The sequence below is a fragment of the Stegodyphus dumicola genome, chromosome 1, assembly GCF_044657685.1.
Source record: "Stegodyphus dumicola isolate Sdum_Otavi_A_Nest chromosome 1, ASM4465768v1".
Taxonomy (NCBI): domain Eukaryota; kingdom Metazoa; phylum Arthropoda; class Arachnida; order Araneae; family Eresidae; genus Stegodyphus; species Stegodyphus dumicola.
In genome coordinates, this window is record NC_140768.1 from 5,432,210 (window position 1) to 5,459,297 (window position 27,088).

Genomic DNA, 27,088 nt, shown 5'->3' on the forward strand with positions numbered 1-27,088 from the left:
TATGACTATGGAATAAAAATTGCTTACGCAAATGAATTGGAAACTCCCAAAATTGTTGCATTTTTACAAACAGATGGTTATACTAAGTAGCTATGAAAATGCAGGTGTGTAAAGTGAAATTAAAAAAAAAAACTGTAGCAAATTTAATGGGAATTTAAAGAATAAACGTTAAATTCTTTAACTGTTTTATCTTTAACTAAATTTAGTCAAAGATTTCCCACTATGAAGATTCCTTTATGGTAGTTAATAAAACATATGCGGAGAAGAATCGGAAATTAAATGCAAAATAATGGAATAAAATCTAGGAAATTGTACATAATATTCTATAATAATTTTTGCGAAATGAAATAGGAAGTTCTTTTGGAATCGAAAATAATAGGGAACTCTTCATAGATATGTCCCAAATACGTCTCAATACGTTATACAAATTATGTAATTAGATATTCAGAGTACTAAAACTACGACCTAAAACTCTGTCACAAAATATCCGAAGAATGGGAATCATAAACTATGAAAAATCAAATTCAATCTCAGTTTCAATGAAATTGAAACAAAATTTTTTCCCTTTATTAACTTTATGTAACTGAAATAACAGATCATAGAAGTATTTTATTCTTTTGCCTGACCTCTAAAGGGATAGACGTAATATGAACATCATTCTTATTTAGCTTTCGTTATTCCTTTCAGCCTTTTGATAAGTTTTATTTTAAAGATTCCAGTTCGAAATTGAATGTAATGCACCAATCAGGAGCTACGATTTGAGTGTAAACGACTACGTTCAGATATATATTTCAACATTCTACTTGTATAGGAAGAATTAAAGAAAGTATCTAACTCTGAGATTTAATCTTAGTTGTTCCGAGTAATTAAAAAATTATTTTTTTTCTTTCAAGACTACGGTATGAAAATCAATTAAAAACGTTGTTCGAATGATGGACATTCGACTATTAAAACGTGAAAGAAATTCAAGCATATTTTAGTTTGTTTTGGTTTGGTTTAATTAGATTACGGCAAAGCACTCGAGGGCTATCTGCCTTAAGGGAGTAAGCATATTTTAGAAAACAGCTTTAGCAATAAAGTTTTAATATATTTCAATTATTTCTAAACAAAATACTTAATTTGCTTTCAAACGATATACTTAATTTATTTCTGAGAGCAGTTAAAATGTTAGAAATAGTGTAGTGTTCAAGTCAATTATCATGATTATTTATTCTTATATCGCCTTCAGTTTCATAAATTTGATTACTAAAAATGAAGTATCAAGCGAGGAAGTCGAAATAATTTTAATTCGGTGCCAAAAAGATTAGTAGTCGTTCTACTGGTGTGCAAAATTTTCTTATCGCCTTCAGTTTCATAAATTTGATTACTAAAAATTAAGTATCACGCGAGGAAGTCGAAATAATTTTAATTCGCCGCGAAAAAGATTAGTAGTCGTTCTACTGGTATGCAAAATTTTCTTATCACCTTCAGTTTCATAAATTTGATTACTAAAAATTAAGTATCACGCGAGGAAGTCGAAATAATTTTAATTCGCTGCCAAAAAGATTAGTAGTCGTTCTATTGGTATGCAAAATTTTCTTATCGCCTTCAGTTTCATAAATTTGATTACTAAAAATTAAGTATCACGCGAGGAAGTCGAAATGATTTTAATTCGCTGCGAAAAAGATTAGTAGTCGTTCTACATGATATGCAAAATTTTCTTATCGCCTTCAGTTTCATAAATTTGATTGCTAAAAATTAAGTATCACGCGAGGAAGTCGAAATAATTTTAATTCGCTGCCAAAAAGATTAGTAGTCGTTCTACATGGTATGCAAAATTTTCTTATCGCCTTCAGTTTCATAAATTTAATTACTAAAAATTAAGTATCACGCGAGGAAGTCGAAATGATTTTAATTCGCTTCCAAAAAGATTAGTAATCGTTCTACATGGTATGCAAAATTTTCTTATCGCCTTCAGTTTCATAAATTTGATTACTAAAAATTAAGTATCACGGGAGGAAGTCGAAATAATTTTAATTCGTTGCCAAAAAGATTAGTAGTCGTTCTACTGGTATGCAAAATTTTCTTATTGCCTTCAGTTGCATAAATCACGCGAGGAAGTCGAAATAATTTTAATTCGCCGCCAAAAAGATTAGTAGTCGTTCTACTGGTATGCAAAATTTTCTTATCGCCTTCATTTTCATAAATTTGATTACTAAAAATTAAGTATCACGCGAGGAAGTCGAAATAATTTTAATTCGCCGCCAAAAAGATTAGTAGTCGTTCTACTGGTATGCAAAATTTTCTTATCGCCTTCAGTTTCATAAATTTGATTACTAAAAATTAAGTATCACGCGAGGAAGTCGAAATTATTTTAATTCGCCGCCAAAAAGACTAGTTTTACTGGTATGCAAAATTTTCCTATCGCCTTCAGTTTCATAAATTTGATTGCTAAAAATTAAGTATCACGGAAGTCAAAGTCAAAATAATTTTAATTCGCTGCCAAAAAGATTAGTAGTCGTTCTACTGGTATGCAAAATTTTCTTATCGACTTCAGTTTCCTAAATTTGATTACTAAAAATTAAGTATCACGCGAGGAAGTCGAAATAATTTTAATTCGCTGCCAAAAAGATTAGTAGTCGTTCTACTGGTATGCAAAATTTTCTTATCGCCTTCAGTTTCATAAATCACGCAAGGAAGTCGAAATAATTTTAATTCGCCGCCAAAAAGATTAGTAGTCGTTCTACTGGTATGCAAAATTTTCTTATCGCCTTCAGTTTCATAAATTTGATTACTAAAAATTAAGTATCACGCGAGGAAGTCGAAATTATTTTAATTCGCCGCCAAAAAGATTAGTAGTCGTTCTACTGGTATGCAAAATTTTCTTATCGCCTTCAGTTTCATAAATTTGATTACTAAAAATTAAGTATCACGCGAGGAAGTCGAAATTATTTTAACAAACAGATTAGTAGTCGTTCTACTGGTATGCAAAATTTTCTTATCGCCTTCAGTTTCATAAATCACGCAAGGAAGTCGAAATTATTTTAATTCGCCGCCAAAAAGATTAGTAGTCGTTCTACTGGTATGCAAAATTTTCTTATCGACTTCAGTTTCATAAATTTGATTGCTAAAAATTAAGTATCACGCGAGGAGGTCGAAATAATTTTAAGCGCAGAATAATATATCATAGACCTAATAAGTCATCTTAAAAATTTTCCCATTTAATATATCCATTTATACCCATAATTTTCCTATTCAATATATAGTAGCTCTTTTAAGGGGGGTGAGGTAGCCAAACCGAATAATTAAGATTTTTTTTAGTAATAGTAATAATAGTAATTAAATATATTTCTAAAGTCCCGAAAGAACATTAATAAATTAACGATTAGTATTATTTAGTCCGATGCTTTTGAAAACACTTAAAAAGAAGAATCCCTCCAAGTCATTGAACAAGTAATGTGCTGGAACGAAAAGAATTTCAAACGCACTGAAGAGCAGAAATGAATGCTAACAAATCTTTGGAAACATACGTAATTAAGAAGCTTTCAAAGATCTGAAGATCGGGCAGTATTGAGTTGCTTTTTATTATTCGTTTCACGATGAGAGGAAAAAAAAAACGTAATATAAAGGGTTTCTAGAACATTAAGTGGATACTGATAACAATTAAAAATTCCTTTTATGTAATCATCGTGCCGTATCGAACCAACAGACAAGTAGTTTTGGAGGCGAACTTTTTTATTAATTTTGATGAAATCCTCCTTTTATATTTCTATAATGAATATTAATTGACATGTTTGAAAATTCGATATTTACACATTTGAAGCGTAGTAACTGTTAAGTAAATAAATTAATTTTAGTGGATGTTATGCAGTTACTGCTGTTATGAGACTAACGTTTCATGCAACAAAATTCCAAATAAAGTATCTAATACTGATTTAGATTAAAACTTAATTAGATGAAGCGAATATGGAGATTATAACAGCAATCAATAAGATCGATGAAATATCAGCGAAAGTTTTCACTAAATTCAAAAGCTTAGAATTTGAATATGTTTAATCTATATTTCAAGCAGCTTATATCAAAGTTTTTAATGTTACAAAAAGATGTCCTCGATATAAATTGCTAAATCACGATAAAACTGATTACATAACCTCCGTTAAAATTGAATTAAATCCGTTGAATGAAATTTATCCAGAAAATATTTGCTTTTAAAAATTAACCAAGACGAAGCTTGTTTCCAGATTTTAGGAAGATATGAAAAATAGTGATGACGATTATTTTTATCGTCATTAGAATTATTTAATTTCAATTTTAGTTGATGATGAAATTTAAAAATTTGAGGAAAATATAAAAATTATAAATCGTATCTTTTTGATTATTAGTAATAACTTCTAAGTTGTTTTAAGATGTTTATCTGAATTATGTAATGGAATTAGATTCCATATTTTATATCATTTGAATTTTATCAAAAATTATTTTTACCAGTTCTTAGTTTGGATACTCTTTCATTCCTGATTACATTTTATTGTAACAACTGTACAAATTGTTACATATCATTTGCATTTTGTAAAATTTTTAACCCAATTTTTAAATCGGATACTATTTATTTCCTGGCTACGGTGTTTCATAATTTAAAGTGATCAGTTCTTTTTATTGCGTTTCGCGTTTGTATCGGAATTTTGTTTGTATCGGAATTTAGCGTCAAGAAAGTTTGTCGAGACATATGTGAGAACTACATATGCTCGTTTGTTGTATTTACATCCTGATCATTCTCGCAGTATTCTTACAACATGAAGTTATATTACTGTTATTCTCATACTGAAATTACATTAAAAAAGATCTGAAAGCTTTCAGATTTTATATTACTCCCAAAGGGGCATTTTTTAAAGTTCTGTGCGTTACCTTTATGTATTAAATATCATGTTCTTCGCACTTAAATCATAACATTCAATTCAACAGCAATATAACAAAATATTTAAAAGAGCATATCTTTAGAATTTCCGATTTACAGTCTCGCGTGCTGAAGATAATGTTTTTTCCCGTACAGTGTTGCCATTGCGCGCTTTGAAATCGTCGAGTTTGTTAATAAAAAATTCTTTATTGTTTGACAAAATATAAAATAGGTAGCAAAACAAATTCCAAATTCGGGCTTCCAGATGACAATATTCGAATGGATCAATTTTTCACATCTTAATTCTTTTGTCCACCGGTTAGTATTCGTCTTCTTGTTGTTACGATATTTAAAGGTGTTTATTGCTATCCCCTGTATTGCTTTAATAATTTTTTCTCTGACATCATGTACTGAATCGGACGATGTCTACAAGCTTCTCTATATATTGAAGGATGATGGAGATTTACTTAGCTTTCTGCTTTGAAATTGGAAATCTTCTCAATTTAAGTTCCGAGATTTCTTACGATATTTCAAATAAGATGCAGTTGTGATCTGAGTGACTTGCATCATCCAGAACTTACCATTGCTGTATTTTGTGGGAAAAACTCAGTACTAACAGAGTCATGTTTGGCCACCCTTTAACATTTGTTGTTTAAAATATAGGGATATATGAAGAAAGGTATGTATGTACAGACTGTGCGTAGCAATAACATCCGCAAGTGTTTTGTGCTCTGTTATCTGTATTACTGTAATACCTCATTTGACGGTGGGCATTGAAGTCAACAATAATCCCATTCTGTGATGTTCTGAGAGATCTAAGGATGCTTTCTAACCTCCGGAGATGCGGCTCCATATCCTATTACGTTGAGCGGTAAATGGATGTTATTGTTAGCTGTTCACTTTTACAGTCAGTGCTAATCGTCCTCATATCTCTATCGTTTAGTATGATTGTAAAGGACCATTTGGTATTAGTAACTATAATACACGTTCGTGGGTTGTCCAGAGTGTCTGTTTTGATTGTTTGATTGACTGATATATGTGCCAGTGAAGGGGAGGCGTCTAACTTCACCCTTTATGCACTACGGTTTGACAATGGAAATCACATTGCCAATGTAATTTTCAATGAGATACATTCCGATGACCTCATTGATCACGTGATTTATGTATACCTTTTATAAACAAAAAATGCAGATGACCACAGAGATCATGTGATTTATGTGCAGCTAATGCAAACAAGCAAGGTCATTCTTCTTCTTCTTCTCTTGCAGAATGTATCTCATTAATTTACTGAACTGTTCTGAAGCTTCCCCCCCCTGCCTAAGTTTATTTGAAGGATTGTAAGCTTGTCCTATGGACGAGAATTTTTACTTATTATTGTCGTAAGCAGCTAATACTGCTGAGTCGAAGAGGAGGTCGGGGTACGTGCTGAGGAGTGATGGGTGAGTAAGGCGAGTCTTAAAGTTGCTGAAATGAAACAAAATAACAAGCTGTCTTATCTTCTTGCGTTAATGCCCAACTGTAGCAGCTTTAAATTTTGAGATTTTCCTCTGATATAAGGGCATTTGGGGGCAAAGGCAGCATATGAAGTACTGAAGTAGGTATCATTTTGTGCAATTTTGAAATTTGCAGTTGTTGCAATATGACATGTCTTCTTTGCAGTTTCTAATGGAGTGAAGTCTACCACAGAAAAAGCAGCACCTCCCGAATATGCATGTGTTAGTTACTTGGAATGGAAGAAATCCTGGCATCTGCAGCATCTCCCCACTCGGTAGAGTTCTGCGAGTGGGATAGAGTTTCAGTTGATTACAATTTTCCTGTGTACAATACATTTCGATAAAATATGAAGAAAGCATTCGAGAACCCATTTAATGGTGTTGGAGTTTCTGCCTTTTGTCCAGAAGAGCGGTGCAAATTCCTCTTTATCAACTTTTAGTTGGTCAACTAGTTTTCCAACAATTAATTTCGGTGGTCATTTATTCTAAATGTTATTGATTGGGATTTTGGATTTTCTAACCCTTGGCGTTTTTATTTTTATTAAGTTATTTGCTTCTTCGGATTCGTTTATGGCGTATGTTATCTTCTTGCATTCCTTCTTTGAGGTATTGCTTTGAGGATTGCATATTCTTTGTAATGTAATGAAACTACACCAACTGTACTACTTGTAATGGAATGTACCACCCGTAATGTAATGTAACTGTACAGTAATAATTGTAATGTAATTGCAATCCATCCACCGCTGAATCTACAACATGCACTCTGTATCATATCACCTCAGCATATGTGTTCCATACTCCAGCATGTGCAAATTTCATTTAACTGTAACATACAACAGTAATATTTAATTGTACCATATAATAATATTTTATCCTTGTACCATGCCATGCCTTATGCTTCGATACAAGTTGCGTACTTGTACTAGGCCATATGTACAATTCACAATATACATTCTTAGTATGCACAATATATGTGTTTTTATTCAACCTTGTTTATTTCAGTTATCTTCTAAGCACTATTGTCATGAAATGAATCTGTAATATAATTACCATTCCCTCCTGTTTTATACTCCATGCTTATCTGTACCGTAATTGTAAACATATTTAATGATACTGTGCTCTATGTATGCCCTATGTGTTTTTAAGTGATTTAGGTCATGTGATCCTAAGTGTTATGTGCTCGTATATATTACGTGTTTTATGTTATATGTTTGGGTGTTTAATTTTTTTAAATTTTCTTCTTTTGTTATAACCTATTAAGTGGGTTTTTTTTTTTTTTTTTTTTTTTTAATATAACCATGCCTGTGTCAACAAGTTAATTCAAATGTACCTGAAATACCAGATCTTCAACAGTTGCCCCTGTATGGCCATGTATCCACACTTTTAATTATTTAAAATAAACTCCAGGGAAGGACGCGGGACATATGCCTGTTAACCTCTGTTAAACTTCAGGCGTCCCCGTCCTCCGTCACCTGTCACCTGATCGCGATGCCTCCATACTTGAAAATTTCCTATGTGCTCTATCTTTGCATTTATTTGCTTGAGAGGGATGAGTTGTTTTAGCTTCTCTGTTACATGGTATTTTGACTCCTGCTTTGGGTAGGGAAAGATTATTGGGTTTTGTTTCCTTGCAGCTTCAGCATATGAAACATCGGCATTATTTTCTCTAATAATTGGTGTTGTGTTTTCTGTATTAAAGATTTTAGTGACTTTGTCACCGTACTGACTTGGGTCGGCGTGAGTGGGATGCGAGTTACCAACTGTGATCGGCAAGTCACTAATGTTATTGATCACATTACTGGTAGTTAGCCATGTCGTCGAACATCTCTTTAAGCTTTGTGAACATTCCTAATGGTATGAGACGGTTCCTGCCTCGTCTTGTACTGGCTAAATCTGGACAAGCATAATAGAGTTTCACGACTCTTTTTTGTGGATTTGGGCGAATTGCTCTTTTTGCGGTGGTAAGAACAGAAGCCTTTCCGAGATGACGGACAATAGGATCGAGTGATGTTCATTCTGTTCCACGCTGCTAACTTCCTGTGAGGGAATGTCTGGAATATCCGTAATCAATTCTGTGTCTCTTGTGCACATTGTGTTAAGAATACCGAGTTTATTACACAGCGATGACGCCTGTCTCCTCCAGAAAGAAGTCAATATACTAATTAAATAGTATAATAGTAAAACCGAGGTCAGTGTTCTACACAAAAATCACAAATGAAGGGGACGGTGGACTTTAAAAATTATTTTTTTAAGTTTTCATTTTTTCAACAAGAAATTTTATACATGTACATATTATAGCATCAGTAAACAAAATATATGCTCAAAATTTCAATTTATTTTAAATTAAAAATTTTTAAAGCAATTAATTAATTATTTTAATTAAAAATTTAAAATGCTCCATGCGCTCTAATTTTTAATATTTTTCCTAATGTTCGCTTTATGTTACTTATAAAGGCTTGGTAAAAGTATTTGTGTATCCGTTATTGAATATGATGGATAAGAAATTTTTAAAGGCTATTTTTGTGAACTTAAACCCAATTTTCGAAAAAATTTCACCTTTTGTTAAAGGTTTTCACAAGTTTAAACTTCTTAATAACCTCATATCTAAAAATGCATACACAGATCTACTGTAACATATAACAATATAGTTTCTTCCAAATATCATCCATTTTTAACTAAAAATGAGACGCATGGAGCATTTTCAAAACACACAAATTGCGAAAAAATTTGTTTTGAGAAAAATGAATTTAAAGTTTTCCTTCAAACTTACCTTTAATACATGGTCATGAGAAACAGCAAATTAACTTTGAATATAAATTTGTAAACATTCGATAACATTTTTGTAAGATTTAACTATTTTTAATCTCATAATATTAAATATGACAAAAATAAACATATGACAAATTGCTAGGTGATTCGAAGTTATACAGGTAAAAACAATTTATGCCGTATACCCAAAGAAATTTTTAAAAATAACCCGCACCATATGTTTTACCTTCATTTGCTACAATTGCATTATCGTTTAGTGATTTACAATATTTTTTACTATTTCTGTGTTTTTTCCATGCAGGCAAACTTCTCTTTTTACTTTGGTTCTAGCGACGCTGATCGCGCTTTTTTGCAATGAGTAGGGAAAACGAGTTCACTTCTTCCTGTTCTACGTTTATGGCATTTACACAACCAAAGTTAAATTCATTAATTGTTGATAATACTGACATTTCTAGCCTTTTTTTAGAAATAAACACTTCTTTAGGGCAATTGTTCCAAATTAAACTATGGATACTTTCATTAGCATTTTGTGTTTTACCAGAAATGCATCTGGACAGCAATTCTGTGCTAGCTAGCCTTTGATAAATTGGCAATATTTGAGAAAGAACACTTTCAGATACTTTAGTTTTCATGGCTTTATGTGCTTTCGGCTCCTCTTCATTTGCTACTGCACGTTGATAAAAACACCATGACAACGTACCGGTAGGACATTTCGAATGTTTTGGTGAGACATCAGTAGATGAACAGTGTAGTAAGCTTGCATAAATTGCAGATTTCATTTTGTCTATATCCGGTATGTTATCTTTTATGGCCTTTCTGTAATAGTTTGTTAACTTTAAAATTGTAGTTTCCTTCAGATTACCTTCTTTTCGTCCACCGATACATATACCTCTGGAACGCAGCTCTTTAACTTTATTGCGCAATCCTGCCAATAAACGTTTTGCCACATGATTGATAGATTCTTCTTTACTAATTTTTACCTCATTACCATAAAGATTCAGAGTTAATAAATGTTGATATGTTTTCGCATCCCCATCAGAAAGTATCCCAACATATCGCACATTACATGTACTGATGGACCGTTTCCATAAAATTTCTGCGGCTTTCATTTCCATAGCATTAGACGAACCAGAAAAATTTTTGGAACACTCTGGTTTGTGGCTTTCAAACCATATATGAAATTCCGCACTGTCAGCACCCATATCTCTTTTCGCGCATACACATTCAGAACAATATTTTGACAGAATTTCGTAGTCGATAACTAACCCAGTCAAGACATCTACGACGATACCTATTCCATACAGTGATGTATGCCCACGTTTTTGCCATGTGCCATCATACGACACTGTGATATCTATACACTCATCATTATTTATATTAATTAATTTTTTATGCTTGTTTCGAACAATATTTCGAGAAAACTGAAGGAAATCACCTTTTAGTTTCCCCTTTTCTTCAGACAAACTGTGTAAACATTTAGCAAATGTCTTTTTGTCCATAGCATGAATTCCCATAATCATGGAAAACACTTCTAAGGCGGCGTGGCCTTTGCCTATTTTCAAAAATGCTTCGACAAGTTTCGTATTCACATCAAAAGTATTTGACCGTTTTACCCGCTCACTTGAAAATGTTGAACTAAATATTTTATCACAGTTTTTACAAACTAATTCAAGTTTTGTAGAATATCCATATATTCCTTTCGAAACAATATCTAAAGAGTTGGTTGAGCACTCGTCACACTTTATATTACATAGCAATGGATTCCAAATTTTACGATTTATCAAAATATACGAATCATCATTTCGGTTATCACCACAGTTAGACGTTCGTAATAAACTTTCATTCAGTTTCTTTACACTGGCACTTATTGAAGTACTCGCTTCAACTACAGAACTTTCAGAAAAAATTGTTTGTTTGTTTTTGGAAGAAACTTCTTCACTGTTCAATGTCACGTCATTTTCCGAATGAGCTGCCCATCGTTTTTCAATTTTGCTGACAGCTGCAAGTTTTTTCTTCGATGGTCGCCCTTTAGGCTTACGGTAACGACGACTTATGGCATGCATAATGTACAATAAATATATATATATATATACTTTTACGCAAGAGGTTATAAATTAATCTGCAGTTCTTTCAGTCCAAGAAACTCAGTTATAAACAGTCCTGCAAAATGTAGTTGTATAAAACACAGCAAAACACTTTTAGCAAAAGAACAGAAAATAGCGAGGAAAAGCACTTTTAAACTGTAAACAGTGAAATGGCAGTTACAGTTAAAACGTTATATTGCCAGGTTTATAAAGAATTAAAGATATAAGTATATAAATATCAGCAAATAACTGTTGAAACATCTTTGTTTACATTTTCGCCAAAATTTAAAGGGCAACGTTTATGTTGTTTACACATTTTAAATGCTTGTAACTTCGTTAAAAATTAGAATATTTGAATTCGGTTTTTTACATACGATGCAGTTAAGTATATGTAATACAACGAGAGTAAAAAAAAATTTCAATATTTTGGTTGATTTTTAGCTTTTTCAAAGTCCACGGTCCCCTGAAACAAGGTGCATCAGAGGTAGTGGCAATATTTGTACTGGCAAATCTATCACAGTGTGCTGGAAGCAAAGGCAGGCAGACAGACAGAGAGAGAAAGAACTAAAATAAAAATCAACAATGCTGTATTGTAAGGAGCAAATTGCTGACTGTAATTAAAGTAATTAATTGGCTAATGTTCAGAGTCCTGCAGTTCTTTTGGGAGAGCGCAAAATCACCAATCACAGTTATAATGGTTAGTGTGAGTATAGTATAGTCCAGTTTTACGTACAAAGTGTTCATGAGGTTTTTCACTTTTGACTCATTTACTGCAATTACCTGGATAAATGACTTTACCTTAATAGTGACAGTGAAGTGACTAGAATACGTTAAATTCATTACAGGCACCCAGTAAGATACGCTTTTGCAGAATCCGAAGAGTACTAATGGGAACTATTAGAATCCGAAGAGTACTGATGGGAACTATTAGAATGAACAGCTGATTAATTAATAAACATTAAAGCACAAAACTGACATGAAAAATAACTAATAAATGAACTAATAATTAAATAAACTAGAATTAAATGAGCAAATAAAAACTAGTAATGAAAAATAACAAAAAAAAAAAAAAAAAATCTGATGTGTACACCACATGACTTCCTTGTACGGAATATTAAATTATACGCATTTTTCTTGCATTTCGTTTAAACTTATTGGATTCAATTAAATCTACTTCGCCGACAGCGCATAAACCACAATAGAATAAAAACATTCTTTAAAATTCACTCGATTTGTTTACCATAGCGACACTCAGGCGCTGGGTTCACTTAACAGTATTATATTTCGTTCATATTATAATTCAGAATGCACAAAATTTATACCATTTAAAGAATCATCTAATTGTTGCTACATGTTCTATTCCAATACTATAATAAAGCTAGACCGATGTATAAAAGAAATTAAGCAAACAAAACAAACAAAAACAAAAAAAAAAAAAAAAAAAAAAAAAAAAAAAAAGAAGTTTTTCACAGACGATTGAGTATTTCTCACTCAATTAATTCAGTTCTCACGACAAGGCAAAAATACATAAAAACTCAAAATATCTGTATTAAAAATTACGAAGGAAATCTTAAAAACTTATTTTCTCGAAAAAATTCCATAAAGGATTCAGCAAGATTTAATTCCCAATAATAAATGGAGGCGTTAGTTTTGTTGTCGCGAAGCTACGTTTCTCTAGATTAGCAACAAATCCACTACTCTGCTGTTACAAATGTAAACAAGCAATGGCCGCCATCAAAAACATTATTAGGCTTAGCGGCCCTTAAACAACTTTAAAATTGTTGATAATTCTAAACTATTGCATACAGATTTACTAAAGGCATAAAAATCTCAACCGGAAGATAAGAACAACATAATTCTATCATTTTTAAAGCAAAAAATGCACAATTTACAAACATATAAGAGTAAAAGAAATTGAGATCACTGAGCCGGGTAACAGAGGGGATATATATATAAATATATTTATATACGTTTGGTGCGGCCGATTGCAACCAAAATACGAGGTGCACATCTACATGTTATAGTAGTCCTATATACAAAATTTCAACGTTCTGAGGCTACTCGTTTTTGAGTTATGCGAGATACGTACGTACGTACGTACATATCTTCGTACAGACGCCACGAAAAATTCTCTTCAGAATTCATTTTAAAGCAGTTTTTTTAATTTTTTTGGAGGAAAAGAGTCTTTTATTCTGTTCTTACGTACAGATATCACGCAAAAACATCGTTAAAATGCAATTGATAGCGGTCAAACTGGATATTTTCGTTGAAATATGCTGCCTGAAACTTTTCGCGATTACGATGCTTCCTTTTTCCTTCGTACAAGGAAGTAAAAACTACCAAACGCAAAACAATCTACCAATGAAAAACATACTAAGTTAACGGTTAAATAAATGTGGGAAAAAATAGAGTCTCTGTTTAATTAATAAAACGGGCTTTAAGAGAGTACTGAGCTTATTATGGGCTTTATATTTAGGACTTTTCTTTTAATTCCCTGTGTGGTTAATTATTAATTAATAACACACTAATTGCTTGAATTCAGCTAAAGCACAGATGAAAACAAATAATACTACTACAATTCATTTGTCTTGCACCTTGTTTACTATAATTCATTTGTCTTGCACCTTGTTTACTACAATTCATTTGTCTTGCACTTAATGATAATAATAAACACGCTTTTTGATTTTAGTAGGCGAATACGCGCATGAAAAGACTTAATTTGCACATGGAGCAATCACTTAATTAGCACGTTTGTTCATTGCTCAACGTCAATTATGTCCTTGTCGTGGGTACTGTTCCTTACTTGGATCCTTGCGATAAAATGAGTCGAATAATCATAATGACGTAGGTTAGATTAATAAGGCTTGGTAGGAACAGGAAAAACTAGCAATAATCAATTTTACTAAAAATTAAATATTAGAAAAGATCTAATTGAGCGATTGCCTTCATTTTTATAAGCTTGGAATCCTTGTCGGAAAGTGTGTTGAATGGTGCTGGGTATATTGATGACTTTTAATTACAGGCTGAGAAATGCTTCGCTACAGATTTACCAAGTTCTTTTTGTTCTCCTGGAAGGGGGCAGGCCTGTACGAATCGCGGTTGAAAGAAAGTTTCAATAGCCGGCGAAGCTTCTTCATAATTGCTTGATGACCTTGCCGTGTTATTGCACGATGAAGGAAAGGAAGGAATAATTGGTGTCTTGAGAAGTAAAAAGTCCGGATTTTCACGATTTTTCGAAATTCTTGGTTCTACAGGACTTGTGGTACCCATGATACCAAATTTATCACAACTTGCTTGAATTTCGGAAAGTTGATGAATTTTGAGAATTTTTTACGAGCCTTTGTTGCTTTGTTTGTTTTTCAATAGGTGCTGTCTGCTCATTGTGCAAACATTAGAATTCCCACATAAGCGAATGACCACGTGTAAAAATCGTTAATTACTTAATAATTTTGAGCAAAACTAATTAAAATGGAAGAACGTTACATCAAATTAATGCTTGAGTTTTTCTGCATATGTTGACATCATTGAGGGCAGCGGATGTTTGTTCGTGGATTTGGAGTGATTGACAAAAACACTTGATGAAGAATGAAAACACAGTTTATTGGCCAGTATTATTCAGGACAGCTCCAAAAATACGTTTACAGTGTCGAAAAACTACGACAAACACCCTGCAACGATCAGCAACACAGCCTCCAGGCTATCGGGCTATAAAAATGAAGGCAGCTTCACGGCATGGCACTAGAGTACAGCTCCCGACACGATTCGGTGGTTCTCGAAACTCAATGTACTCTCGAGACTCTTCACGCTATAACTCGTGATGCACCGGACGATACACACTCTCGAAGCACTAACTCGCGATACACTGACGAGATTTTCGACATTAGACTTGTAGAGTCATTACGTTAATTGGAAGCAGAAAAGATGAAAAATATGCAACCGCCTTCGCCGGGAATCGAACCACGGACCTCTGGAATACCGGCCCAATGTGCTACCGTTACACCACGAAGGCACGCTAGGGAAGTGGAAGAAATACCTTATATACTCCCCTATTTAAAGGGCGACTAAGGTTTTAGGGGACCTAGTCGCCAAATCCTGGGTGCGGAGAAAAATCATCCACAACCCTTTTTAGTTCGGGCGCCACTTGTAGAGCCATTAGGTTAATTGGAAACAGAAAAGATGAAAAATATGCAACCGCCTTCGCCAGGAATCGAACCACGGACCTCTGGAATACCGGCCCAGCGTGCTACCGTTCCACCACGATGACACGCTAGGGAAGTGGGAGAAATACCTTACAGACTTAGCGATGCACACTCTAGATGCACTTCGCGATCCACTGCCATAAGAGTAGACTACTACCCCGCATACTGGCCACGTTATATAGCGTTTTGGCCTGCCTTGGAGAACATTCTGGGCCAAACCGGTAAGAGTGTGTTCTCTGGAACGAATGGAATGTTCTCCATCCGTCAATGGCGTATCGTCTATTTTGTTTGTCGCCAAATGAGCGATTTCACGCCAAATATGCCAACTCTGCTTGCTCCCTCGGTAAATTCGGAATTTTCTTTTTAATTTGATAAATAAGAAGTTTCTGTGTTATTAATTATGCGTCTCTGAAACTGGATCCATAAGCTTATGTATTTGTATTTGGAAAAACAATACTGAAATTATCAAATTAACTAAAATTCTAAATAATTATAGCTTGATAAATAAGAATAGTGAAACCTTACTCAACTTGAAATTGATTGTATTAAAAATGAAGTGTAAATTTCACTCAGCTAAATTATGCCAAATTTGAAAATGCTTCCATGTTTGCAGAAAAATGCGGAAAATTTTGGGCTTGAGAGTATGTCAAGCTTTTAGTTTTTATTTCCGATTTTTACATTCTTTAGCTGTTTGTTTATTTATTTTTTGAGAAAATAATTGGTTCTTACAAGCCGCAGGTGGCACACGTCTTCACTTTATAAACACACCAGATCTTCACTTTATAACATCTTTTAATCGCATCTTCACTTTATAAACGTTAAAGTATTCTTATTCTAATACTGCTCAAGAAAAAAGTACTTTCCACATGCCGTAGAATTGAGTTGAGAGATAACATTAACATGAAATGATCCCGTTATTGATGCTTAAAATATTGGATTCTGCTACGTAAGACATTCTGGCATTTAAAATTCATTGGAGCAAAGGTTTAAATTAGAATCTAAATTAATTTTGGAAGTGTAAGAAATACGAGTCCATTATTCTCTGACTATACTTCTGAGGATTAGTGAATGAAAGATTTATATACGTACTCCTTAATCCTTTTTGTAGAGTACGTATAAAGTAAATGAAAGATTTCGCGCGTTCTTCAAGTTAAGAGCTTTCTTCCTATTTTAAAGGGATTACAAATTTATCAGAATTTAAAGCATCATATTGGAGCGGGAAATTTAGTTTAGTCGTCATCTGAAAGTAAACGAGTTGTAAGCTTAGTATCCCTTGACTAATTTCCAGGAAGAATTTTCTTTTCAATTTGGATGGAATTTTCAAGACAGCAGGTCGAGCTCGGTAACATTTGACACTAAGTGATCAGGCACAGCCAGGGAATTAGATTAAATCAAAGACGGGAACACATTGGAGGAATTACAGAAGAATTACAGTTAAAAAACTGAACTGCGTAATTTTTTATTAATAAGGAATGTCGAAATGGAATGAGATTATTTACGGAAAGAAGTCATCGTATTAGAATACTCAATTACCGATAAGACAAAATGAAATTATGAAAATATAGTGCCCAAAAATACAAAAATACAATCAAAAATAGTTTTACCGACGCTGATGATGTGAATTTCTTTTCTAGTTCCTAAGTAAAGGAAGTATTGTAACGGCGAAAAATTTCAGGTATCATATTTACGGAAATATGAATTTTGATTTTTCTCGAATCTACTTTCACTGTTTTTTACTTCCTTGTACGAAGTAAAAAGGAAGTATTGTAATCGCGAAAAGTTTCAGGCAGCATATTTCAATGAAAATATCCATTTTGACCGCTATCGAATGCAATTTAACGATGTTTTTGCGTGATATCTGTACGAAAGGACAGAATAAAAGACTCTTTTCCTCCAAAAAAATTATAAAACTACTCTAAAATGATTTCTGAAGAGAATTTTTCGTGGCGTCTGTACGAACGTATGTACGTATCTCGCATAACTCAAAAACCAGTAGCCTCAGAACGTTGAAATTTTGTATATAGAACTTTTGTATATAGGCTATAACATGTAGATGAGCACCTCGTATTTTGGTTGCAATCGGCCGCACCAAACGTATATAAATATATTTATATATATATCCACTCTGTTACCCGGCTCAGTGATCTCAGTTTCTTTACTCTTATATGTATGTTAACTGCACTTTTTTGCTTTAAAAATGATTGAATTATGTAGTTTTTGTCTTCCGGTTAAGGTTTTTATGCCTTCAGTAAATCTGTATGCAATATGTTTAGAATTATCAACAATTTTAAGTTGTTTAAGTGCCGCTAAGCCTTTTTTTTTTATGGCGGCCATTAATTGTTTACATTTGAAACAGCAGGATAGTGGATTTGTTGCCAATCTAGAGAAACTTAGCTTCGCAACAACAAAGATAACGCCTTCATTTATTATTGCCAATTAAATCATGCTTAATCCTTTCTGAAATTTTTTCGAGGGATTAAGTGTTTAAGATTTACTTCGTAATTTTTAATACAGATAGTTTATGAGAAATACTCAATCGTCTGTGAGAAACTGTTTCTTTTTTGTTTTGTTTGCTTAATTTCTTTTATACATCATTTTAGCTTTATTATAGCATTTGAATAGAATATGTGGCAACGATTAGATAATTTTATTCTTTAAATGATATAAATTTTGTGCATTATGAGTTATAATATGAAGGAAATATAATACTGTTAAGTGAATCCAGCGCCAGAGTGCCGCTATGGTAAACAAATACTAGATTGAATTTTTTAAAAAATGCGTTTATTCTATTGTGGTTTATGCGCCATCGGCGAAGTAGATTTAATTCAATCCAATAAGTTTAAATGAAATGCAAGAAAAAATGCGTATAATTTAATATTTTATTCCGTACAGGGAAGTCGTGTGGTGTACACATCAGATTTTTGTTTGTTTGTTTCCTAGACGTCTGCACATATCGGCAGAATAAAGGACTGTTTTTTTCTGAAAGAGATTTTGAAATTGATTTAAAATAGATTCAAAACGGATATTTTCGTGACGTCTGTGCCTACTCTGAGGGGGGGGGGAATTATCTTCTTAATGTTAATTGAATTTGATATATATTTATTGCTTTCTCTTTTTTTTATTAAACTTATTTGATTCTTCCTTTCACATTTCGAAATTTAAGTTCACTCCAAATAAAATTCGCCATTTTTTATGATTTATTTTTAAAATTAATATTTGAAAATAATTTTTGTAAATTTTTCGAAACAAATTTTGAATTATAATCTATGAATTTTTTACCATCATCTTAAAGTAGACGTGTTTCTCAGCATACTTGCAAAAAATTAGAGTCTTTTATTCAAAATTTTCAAAGATATACGTAAATTTATGTATTGGCGAGTTTTGAAACTTGGCATATCTGTTGGAACCGATAATAACGCCAAATGTGGTTTACGCACTTCATTAAAATCATATGAAATTACGATTTTAATGTTAGCTCTCGTTTCCTGTACATATACTATTTGGTAAAATTTCCCACATGTTACGAAAGAATAAAATTATTAAAAGTTTCACTCCCGTATGACAAAAACTGACCGAGATATTTAATTTGAAAATTTGCAGTTTTTAATGTCATTTTCAATTTGCCTCGAGTGATCGATTAATCAAGTTCGAATAATAATTCGAGGAATAAAGTTTACATCAAGCGCAGAAAAAAATGTGTTTAATTTAATAAATCGTCTAAAGAAGCCATGTGGCGTCCACATGATATTTTTTTTTAAATTGCCGAAAATTGTCTTCAACGTCTTATCATCTAAACCTCTATGATTTTAATAAAACTCCATAAAATTCCTCATTAAAAGATACCTTATAGATGCATTTAAAACAATGTAAAAAGAATTTCGCCTCCTGAAGCTTTAGCGTCATTAATGAAAAGACTACAGCTGAGGATCGATTATTACCACAGCAAGTTTTGGACGTAGATTATCGAATTCTCGCAAAATAAGAGCTATAAGAAAGAATACTGCGAACACAGGAAATGCTTTTTGTCATTCCATTAAACATTAAAATCCAAAATGCTATGATTATTATCTAGTACATTTTGACAGATACAGGTAAATGTATGGGGGTCACCAGTGAGGTACCATAAGGCTTACCCGTACTAATTATCCCTTTTAACCTTTCAAATAACCTTTATAACCGCTTACAAAGAAAAGACTTGAGTTATGCCAATAAGGTCTGGGCATCTGAAGTTTTCTAAAAGATAGAGTTTACCTGTTGCAGTATATTATGCAATTCCACCTACACTCCGCCTCCAGTATTTATTTAAAGTAATGATTTAGGGAGCGAGATCAATGCAATTTCAATATAATTTGAAATTCAGAAACTAAATTGAGAACATTTCTATTGACGTAACAAAAATAGGAGATAAATATAATAAGTACTGTGACCAAAATGTTATAATGAATTGCAATAGTAACTAGAAAAATCTGAAAGCCTTCAGATTTTATATTACGCCCAAAAGGGCGTTTTTCAAATGTTTTGTGTATTGTTTATTAAATATCATGTTCTTCGCACTTAAAACACATAAATTTCTGTTCAACAGTAATATCACAAAATATCTGAAAACAGCAAAACAGCATATCTTTAGAATTTCCGATACCCAGTCTCGCGCGCTGGAGATAAAACTTTTTTTTTCCCGTACAGTGTTGCCATTGCTCGCTTTGAAATCGTTGAGTTTGTTAATCGAAAATTCGTTAGAGGTTTACAAAATTTGAAATAGATAATAAAAAGAATTCCAAATTTATTTAATTTTAAGAAATTATTACATAATATTAGGTAGATATGTTCGATACAGATTGATCTAAAATATTCGGCAAATACGCAGAATGGTTTTTAGTCTAACGACTTTTCGTTTACATCTAGTCGAATAATTCGAAGTTCAGATTTTGAGCGTGAAGGCGCAGTTGCCCCTCGCTCCCTATTTTTAACTTCGCTAATTTTCTTGTCTTTTGTGTTACATGTTTGATCAGATAGCCTGGCTCAGTAAAAGTAGGCAGCCAATGTAACTCTGATTAAAAATCCGGTTATAATCACGTGTAGTGCTGATAAGGACCACGTGTTTCCTTGACTCTTTCCCCTTTATTTTTCTTCTAAGTATTTCTTTCTTCTGATGAAGAGGGACCTTTAGCTGCCCTCGAAATAGATTGAGTGTTTCAATATACTTAAGCTAAATACAAGGTTGTTTTTACGATTTTGATTGTCACGTTAGCGTGTTTCTCTTCTAGTCTAAAAGTACCCCGAATTGTGATTCGAAGGTCACAATTTCGACTCAGCGGGCAACGAAGTTTTCACTGACAACCCGCTACCAATTTTCGCAAATCTTTTACATAATGTAACCTGAAGTTTGTTGGGTTTTAAAAACAAAATTTATTTCTTTGAAAATAATTTCCCCCGTCTTTGGTTTACGGAACTGAATTTATAATTTTGCTGTTCATTTTTCGAAACTATGTTTATAGAAAATTAGACACAGTTTTGACATGAGCTCGTGATTAGACATTAGAACTCCAAATTCATCTTCCCTATTATAGAAGAGTGTTCCTTCATCCCGCTCAGATAATTAAATGCTATCCGAATAACGCAGAGGAGACGTAATTTACTTGTCTTTGGATTTCATTTCCAGCGCGTAAAAATATTCCGTTGTTAACTATGTTATTAAACTAAATAAGCACGCTTGCATTTTCCCGAATGTTTTCGTTTGTTTGATAGTAATTTCAGCGATGTTATAAACACGACTCTTATCTAGGCAGTTTAAACGTTTAATGCTATTTATCCAGAACTAAATATTAGATCATAAATCATAGTGCCAGAGATATTGATGAGATCTTGAGGACTTTTTCGAGTTTAAAAGGCTTATAAATGTAGATAATAGGAAACATACTTGGAGACCTGCTTTATTTAGCACAAAGATAGAAGCCGTATTTCCCATCTACATTTCTAATTCATTTGTAATGTAAGATAGTTACAGTGTATTTAATACTTGAAAGTAGTTTATATTTTAATCTTAATCCAGCGTCATACATAATAAATTTCTTTAATTGATGCAACACTAGTTAAAGTATGCATGGAAGAAATTTTGTATAGATAGTGTGAATTCTATATCTCTAGTAATATTCAACTGTTACTTTCTGATTTTTATATTCCCCTTTCTAAGCTTTTTTGCGAATATTTTGTCTGTTGTTATAAATGCGTTCAAAAACTTTGTCTAATTAGAAACCTATTCATGCAAAACAAACCAACACTGTGGCCCAAATAACTTGGATACTATAGTTGTATCGGAAGCAGGGGCGTAGCGAGGGGGGGGGAGGCAAGAGGGTGTATGATGCTCCGGGCGCCGCTCGTAGAAGGGTGCCAAATGCTCTCCAAACAAGATTTTTATCACACCACTGTGTTTTGGTTTTTTTGGGGGGGGCGTCAAAAAGGTATTTTGCCCTGGGCGCTATTTATGTTCGCTACTCCACTGATCCTAATACCATAGTTTTGTTTTCACAGTCAAAAGTTCACTGTGCCCAGTGCTTAAATTGGGCCGGAGCCCGGCTCCGGTACTTCTCAATTTTTAACATAAATTACAATTATAGCCGGAGCGCACCGGAGCCCTAAATAAGACGAGCTTCGGTACTTCTTTTTATAAAACTGAACCACAATTTAAAGGGAAAAAAATTTAGAATTCCTAATGTTTTAGTTTAACTATAAGCAGACCTTGCAATACTCTATTTCCCTAGAAATACGAACTTATGAGAACGTGAGACGTTCAAGTAAAGTACCCTCACTCACATGCGGAAACCTTTCCCTTTAAAAAGGGCTATAAATTTGGGGGAGTTTGTTTCGGAACGCGTAAATTTCTCGCCATGCCATCGTATCTAGTGTATTGTTATCCATGCTTACAGTTAGTTACCCTCGCAGGATGGAAAAATTGTGTTCTCAGATGTGCGTTGTTAAGTGACAGCGAGTACAACAAGAGTGAAATACTGAGATAAACTTCTCAAGCCCGTCCTATACATCGTCTTCCCACAGTATCCACTAATGGGGGGAAGCGTAACCAGGAACTTTACATTCATCCTTAGGAATCAGATTCAGGACCCATTTTACCACTGACACACATCTGCTTGATGGCTATAATTATATCAGCAGAGGGCCCTGGTCAAAGAGAACGTTCTCTCTCACCAAGGTTTCCCTCTTTTTTTGTTTCCACCTACTCATATCCTCATTCTGTTTCTCCCTGGAATTTTTCATCAGCTATACTTCAAGAATATTTAATTTTTGTGATGATAAAAGAACTCCGCCCCCCCCCAGAACTTAAATTGGGCCGAAGCCCACCGGATCTCGGCTCCGGTGCTTCTTAATTTTTGTAATAAATCATAATTCTAGCCGGAACGCGCCGGAGCCCTGAATAAGAAGGCTGCGACACTTCTTTTATGTAATTAAATAACAATTTCTGTAGAAATTTTATCACAAAAATTTTATTTTAACAATAAAATTATATTAAAAATCGCTTATTTCAATTTATCTCTTTACATTTTATTTAATTTTAACTATTTAATTACTTCAATCTTTAATTATTTCAATAAATAATAATTAATTATCTAGTAATTATCAATGAAATTATAATCAATTATATAATAATTATTGATTAAATAAAAATTTATAAACATTAATTAAATAGTTATTAATTCATTTGATAATAATTAACTATTTAATTTGAAAATTATTAATGAGTTTAATTTAGTCATTTTTTTATTTATTTACTCTTGTTCCTCTTTGCTGACAGTCTTCCATAGGGCTCCGGCACTTCTAATCTTAGAAATTAAGCCCTGACTGTGCCCCTCAAAGTTTTCTGAGAAACTGAGAATACTTTAGGAATAATTATGCATAATTTGAAGCATTTATTTTTTCAAATTACGAATATTTTTCAGCTGCTAAATTTAAACAGATTTTTCATGAAAATTACGAATTATTATTTGTATATATGAGGTACAAAGTATTTAATTATTTTTTTCAGGTGAACAAATGTTACACTGTTATTGCTTACGTCTATCTATACATATGTTTCATATTTACGTTGTGTTTAACTGAAAATCTCTGTTTATGAGATATTTAGGCGAGACATTGCACAGGAAATTGTAGAAACATTAGGCTATTTCGAAGCATGAGATATAAAAAATGCGCAATGACCTCACCGGGACTTGAACCACGGGGACCTCTCGAATATGCGCCGAATGTGCTGACCACTTCACCACGAAGACATGCGAAGAAGGCGGGAGAAATACCTTATAATTTATAAACAATGAAACGAAATTATTAAAACATTATTTAAATAACAGCTTTTGACTGAACTTAAATGTGCAACACAAACTGAAATTTTCCCTAATTTGCAAACGAATAAACAACTGACCTACTAACGCCAAAAATTCACAAATCTTAACTCTTCAAATAATTTGATATTTAGAATTCTTTCGTTTCTTAACTTCTAGTTATCTATAAACACAGAATTTAGAGTAGCACTGAAGCAACCTTATAACAGCTGACAGCGATTTCGCTAGAATTCAGCTTATATTACAGTTAACGAAACTTAGTATTTAATATTACGCCTTCGTAACTGAAATTTGCATAAAATTCTGAAATAGGACGAATTATTATGATGGAAGCCAATAAGATACAGGACAGAATAAAAACTAATAACACAAATAATAAGAACATAATTTAATTTTTATAAAATAAATGAGAGTTTTAGTTTCTAATATACCAGGAGTTAAGTACAGTTGCATGCGTACGGGGGTACTACTTTGGTAGACGGCTGCGCGGATTTTCGGCGATTCACGTTGGCGCAATTGTTGGCGAGGTTTTTACAATCGTCAGCCATCTTGGAAAACGCTGTTTTCACGTATTTTACGCATAGTAAAGTATTCGAAACTTTAAAAACATAAATATCGTTAAAAATAATGGATTAATTTTTTGTTGAAAACGTCGTTTTTTAAGATGGCAGGCCGATGTAAATAAATACATTTACTACGAATGGTACTTTTCCGTTTCGCTGGCGCAAATCTCGCCAAGCAGACTTCATTGGCGACATCATACAGTATACACATAAAAAATATTTAAAAAAAATGTTAGTTCTAAAAATTCTTTTTTGAAGGCATAAACACTTAAATATCGCTTAAAATTTTATAAAAAGCCAATAAATAAAGACAATAAATTTGTAAAAAGACATTAATTTTAGAATTTACTATGCTTTCATGGTTCAACATCCTGATTCGCCGGTTCGTATCACGTGACCCGAAGCGTTCTCATCTCACGTAAACTACTCTACAAAAATCTAATGCTCTCAGTAATTATCTACATTAATTTCAAGTTAAATCTTAATTTGGAACACAAGTTTAAATGCAAGAAATATTTCAATTCGTACGTATAGCTTACTCAGAAATTATGTAAAAGTGTAGTACTTCGCTTTCATTAGAATTGATGAATTTAACCCTTGACTTTACCTTTTCTATATTTTCGGCTTCGGGTAAGCGCTGTGATTGCATCCTAATTGACATAATTACCGGAAATGGCCTTAGACATAAAACTGAACTATCTGATAAAAATTTTATGTAATTATATGCCAGTATTGAAAGAAACAATCAATCTGATAAGAAAAAGCTGCGACTTGTTTTGAAAATGTGGCGTAAAAGGTTACCAGCGAGAATATTCGTTTGGCATCGGTTGTACCATTATTGGCGACTTTATCGCTTGCACCGGCAAAACGGAAAAGTACCCTACGAATATAAATATCAAAGTAAGGTTAAATTATTACTTTCATATAGCAAAGAAATTGAATAAAAATACCGTTATAAAAACTTTACAAGATTCTTATTCGCTCCCATTCCTAAATGATCTAAAAAATCTTTTAGTTAACAGCTATTGTAATTGTAAGAAAGACCAATGCGAATCCAAGAATTTATGGAAGTCTAAGAAATCTAAGGAAATTGAAGAGATGAATAATAAAATTTTAAAATGGCGCGGGAGCGGTAATGCACAGATATTCAGTAACCAATCAGGGAGCTGATTATAGCTCGTTAATTCACAAATATTCTCTAATCAATCAGAGAGCTTATTACATATCACACAGAATTACAATTATTTAAATAATCATGCATAATAAAATCATTTTCCAAAAAAACTGCAAAATTAAATTGTATTTTAATATTTAACAGCCATAAATAATGTTGAAAACACTAGATTAAATTTATAGATATTAAAACCAATTACTTTTAAAGTAAGGTCATTGATTACATCGTGCACAACATAAAATTATAAAATATCATAAACAATAAAATTTTTATTTCAAATAAAAATGCAAAATTAAATTGATTTTTAATTTTTAGCAGCCATAAATAATATTCAAAACACAGAATTTATGCATAATAAAACGCATTATTTTTTAAATAAAATGACAACAAAGTATCGATTACCATAAATAACGGTACTATTCGGTTTTGAGGGCCGTAAAAAATCGCAAACTATTGTTGACGCCAGTGCTGCGAAAAATAATTGCGGCAACCCTAAAGTAAGAAAGGAAGTATAAATAGTAAATAACTATGTAAGATTGATGTTTTAATTTAGATGAAAGGCTAATTTCATATAATACTCATTTATTATTATAATTTATATAAAAAAGGCTAAAGATGATTAAATGGAAGCATAAGAGTAAATAACTATTTCAGATCATTATTATAATTTATATAAAAATTCCTAAACATAACTGAATGAATGCCTGCATCGCTATTTTGCTACCAAGTTATCGCTAAAGCATACTTTCATCTCGTTGGTTGTTCAAACAAAATTTTCTATAATGAATGATGCCTTTTCTTTGAAAAACATTCTCGGTGAAGTGCAGAATCGCCCATTTATTTGTTTGCCGCTTTTTTATAACGTTAAAAACACTTGCATTTTGTTAATTTTCTTTTACTTTTTAAGTGAAAATAAGTCGATGTGTCAAGGGTGTGCACAGTGCCATTTTTGTGCAATTCTGGGATATTTTTTTTTTTAAAGTGGAAAATAGATCGATGTGTACATGGATACCGAGTATGTGCAATTCTTAAAAACGCGTCAAGCAGTGGGTGATTCTGCACTTTACCCAAAATTCTATTGCAGCCTTCTCGTCATGGGAGATTCCCAAATTGTGAAATCCATAGGATATCAAAAAAGGATTTAAAAATTAAACTAGTATTTCAATGGCGTCTGAAGAAATATAGAACTATATAAACTTACGCAATCTGAAATCAGTGCGTACGCTAGATTTTTAGCCCTGTTAAATGGGCGTGTTTGCTAGATTTGGCGCTTTTGCGCATACATTTTCGCTACACTTTGTTTACGGTCCTCAAAACGGAATAGTACCTAAATAACTTGTCCAGCAATGGGTTTACCATAAGTCGTATCGCTCGCCAAAAATAAATCGCTAAGGTAGCACCTGGACGGGTTCGAAATAGATTAAATGCACCAGTCCGATAAAAGGGTTAATAAAATTTATTCTTGTCAAAAGAAACATAACAGAAAGCTGGAAGTTTCCTCAGAGATATTCATTCATACAAGGGTTCACAATATCACGCAATATAATTAGTAGTTATAGTATTTCAAACTGCTAAAAGCGTTAAATAG

At 32.7% G+C, this 27,088-nt stretch overlaps 1 protein-coding gene and 1 long non-coding RNA gene across 2 annotated transcripts in view; one reads left to right on the forward strand and one right to left on the reverse strand.

Moving 5' to 3' along the window:
* LOC118195988 (uncharacterized) overlaps positions 1 to 27,088 on the reverse strand; it is a 406,615-nt gene that overhangs the window by 78,857 nt on the left and 300,670 nt on the right. The gene's annotated exons all lie outside the window — the stretch shown is intronic.
* CCAP (Crustacean cardioactive peptide) overlaps positions 1 to 27,088 on the forward strand; it is a 383,209-nt gene that overhangs the window by 409 nt on the left and 355,712 nt on the right. The gene's annotated exons all lie outside the window — the stretch shown is intronic.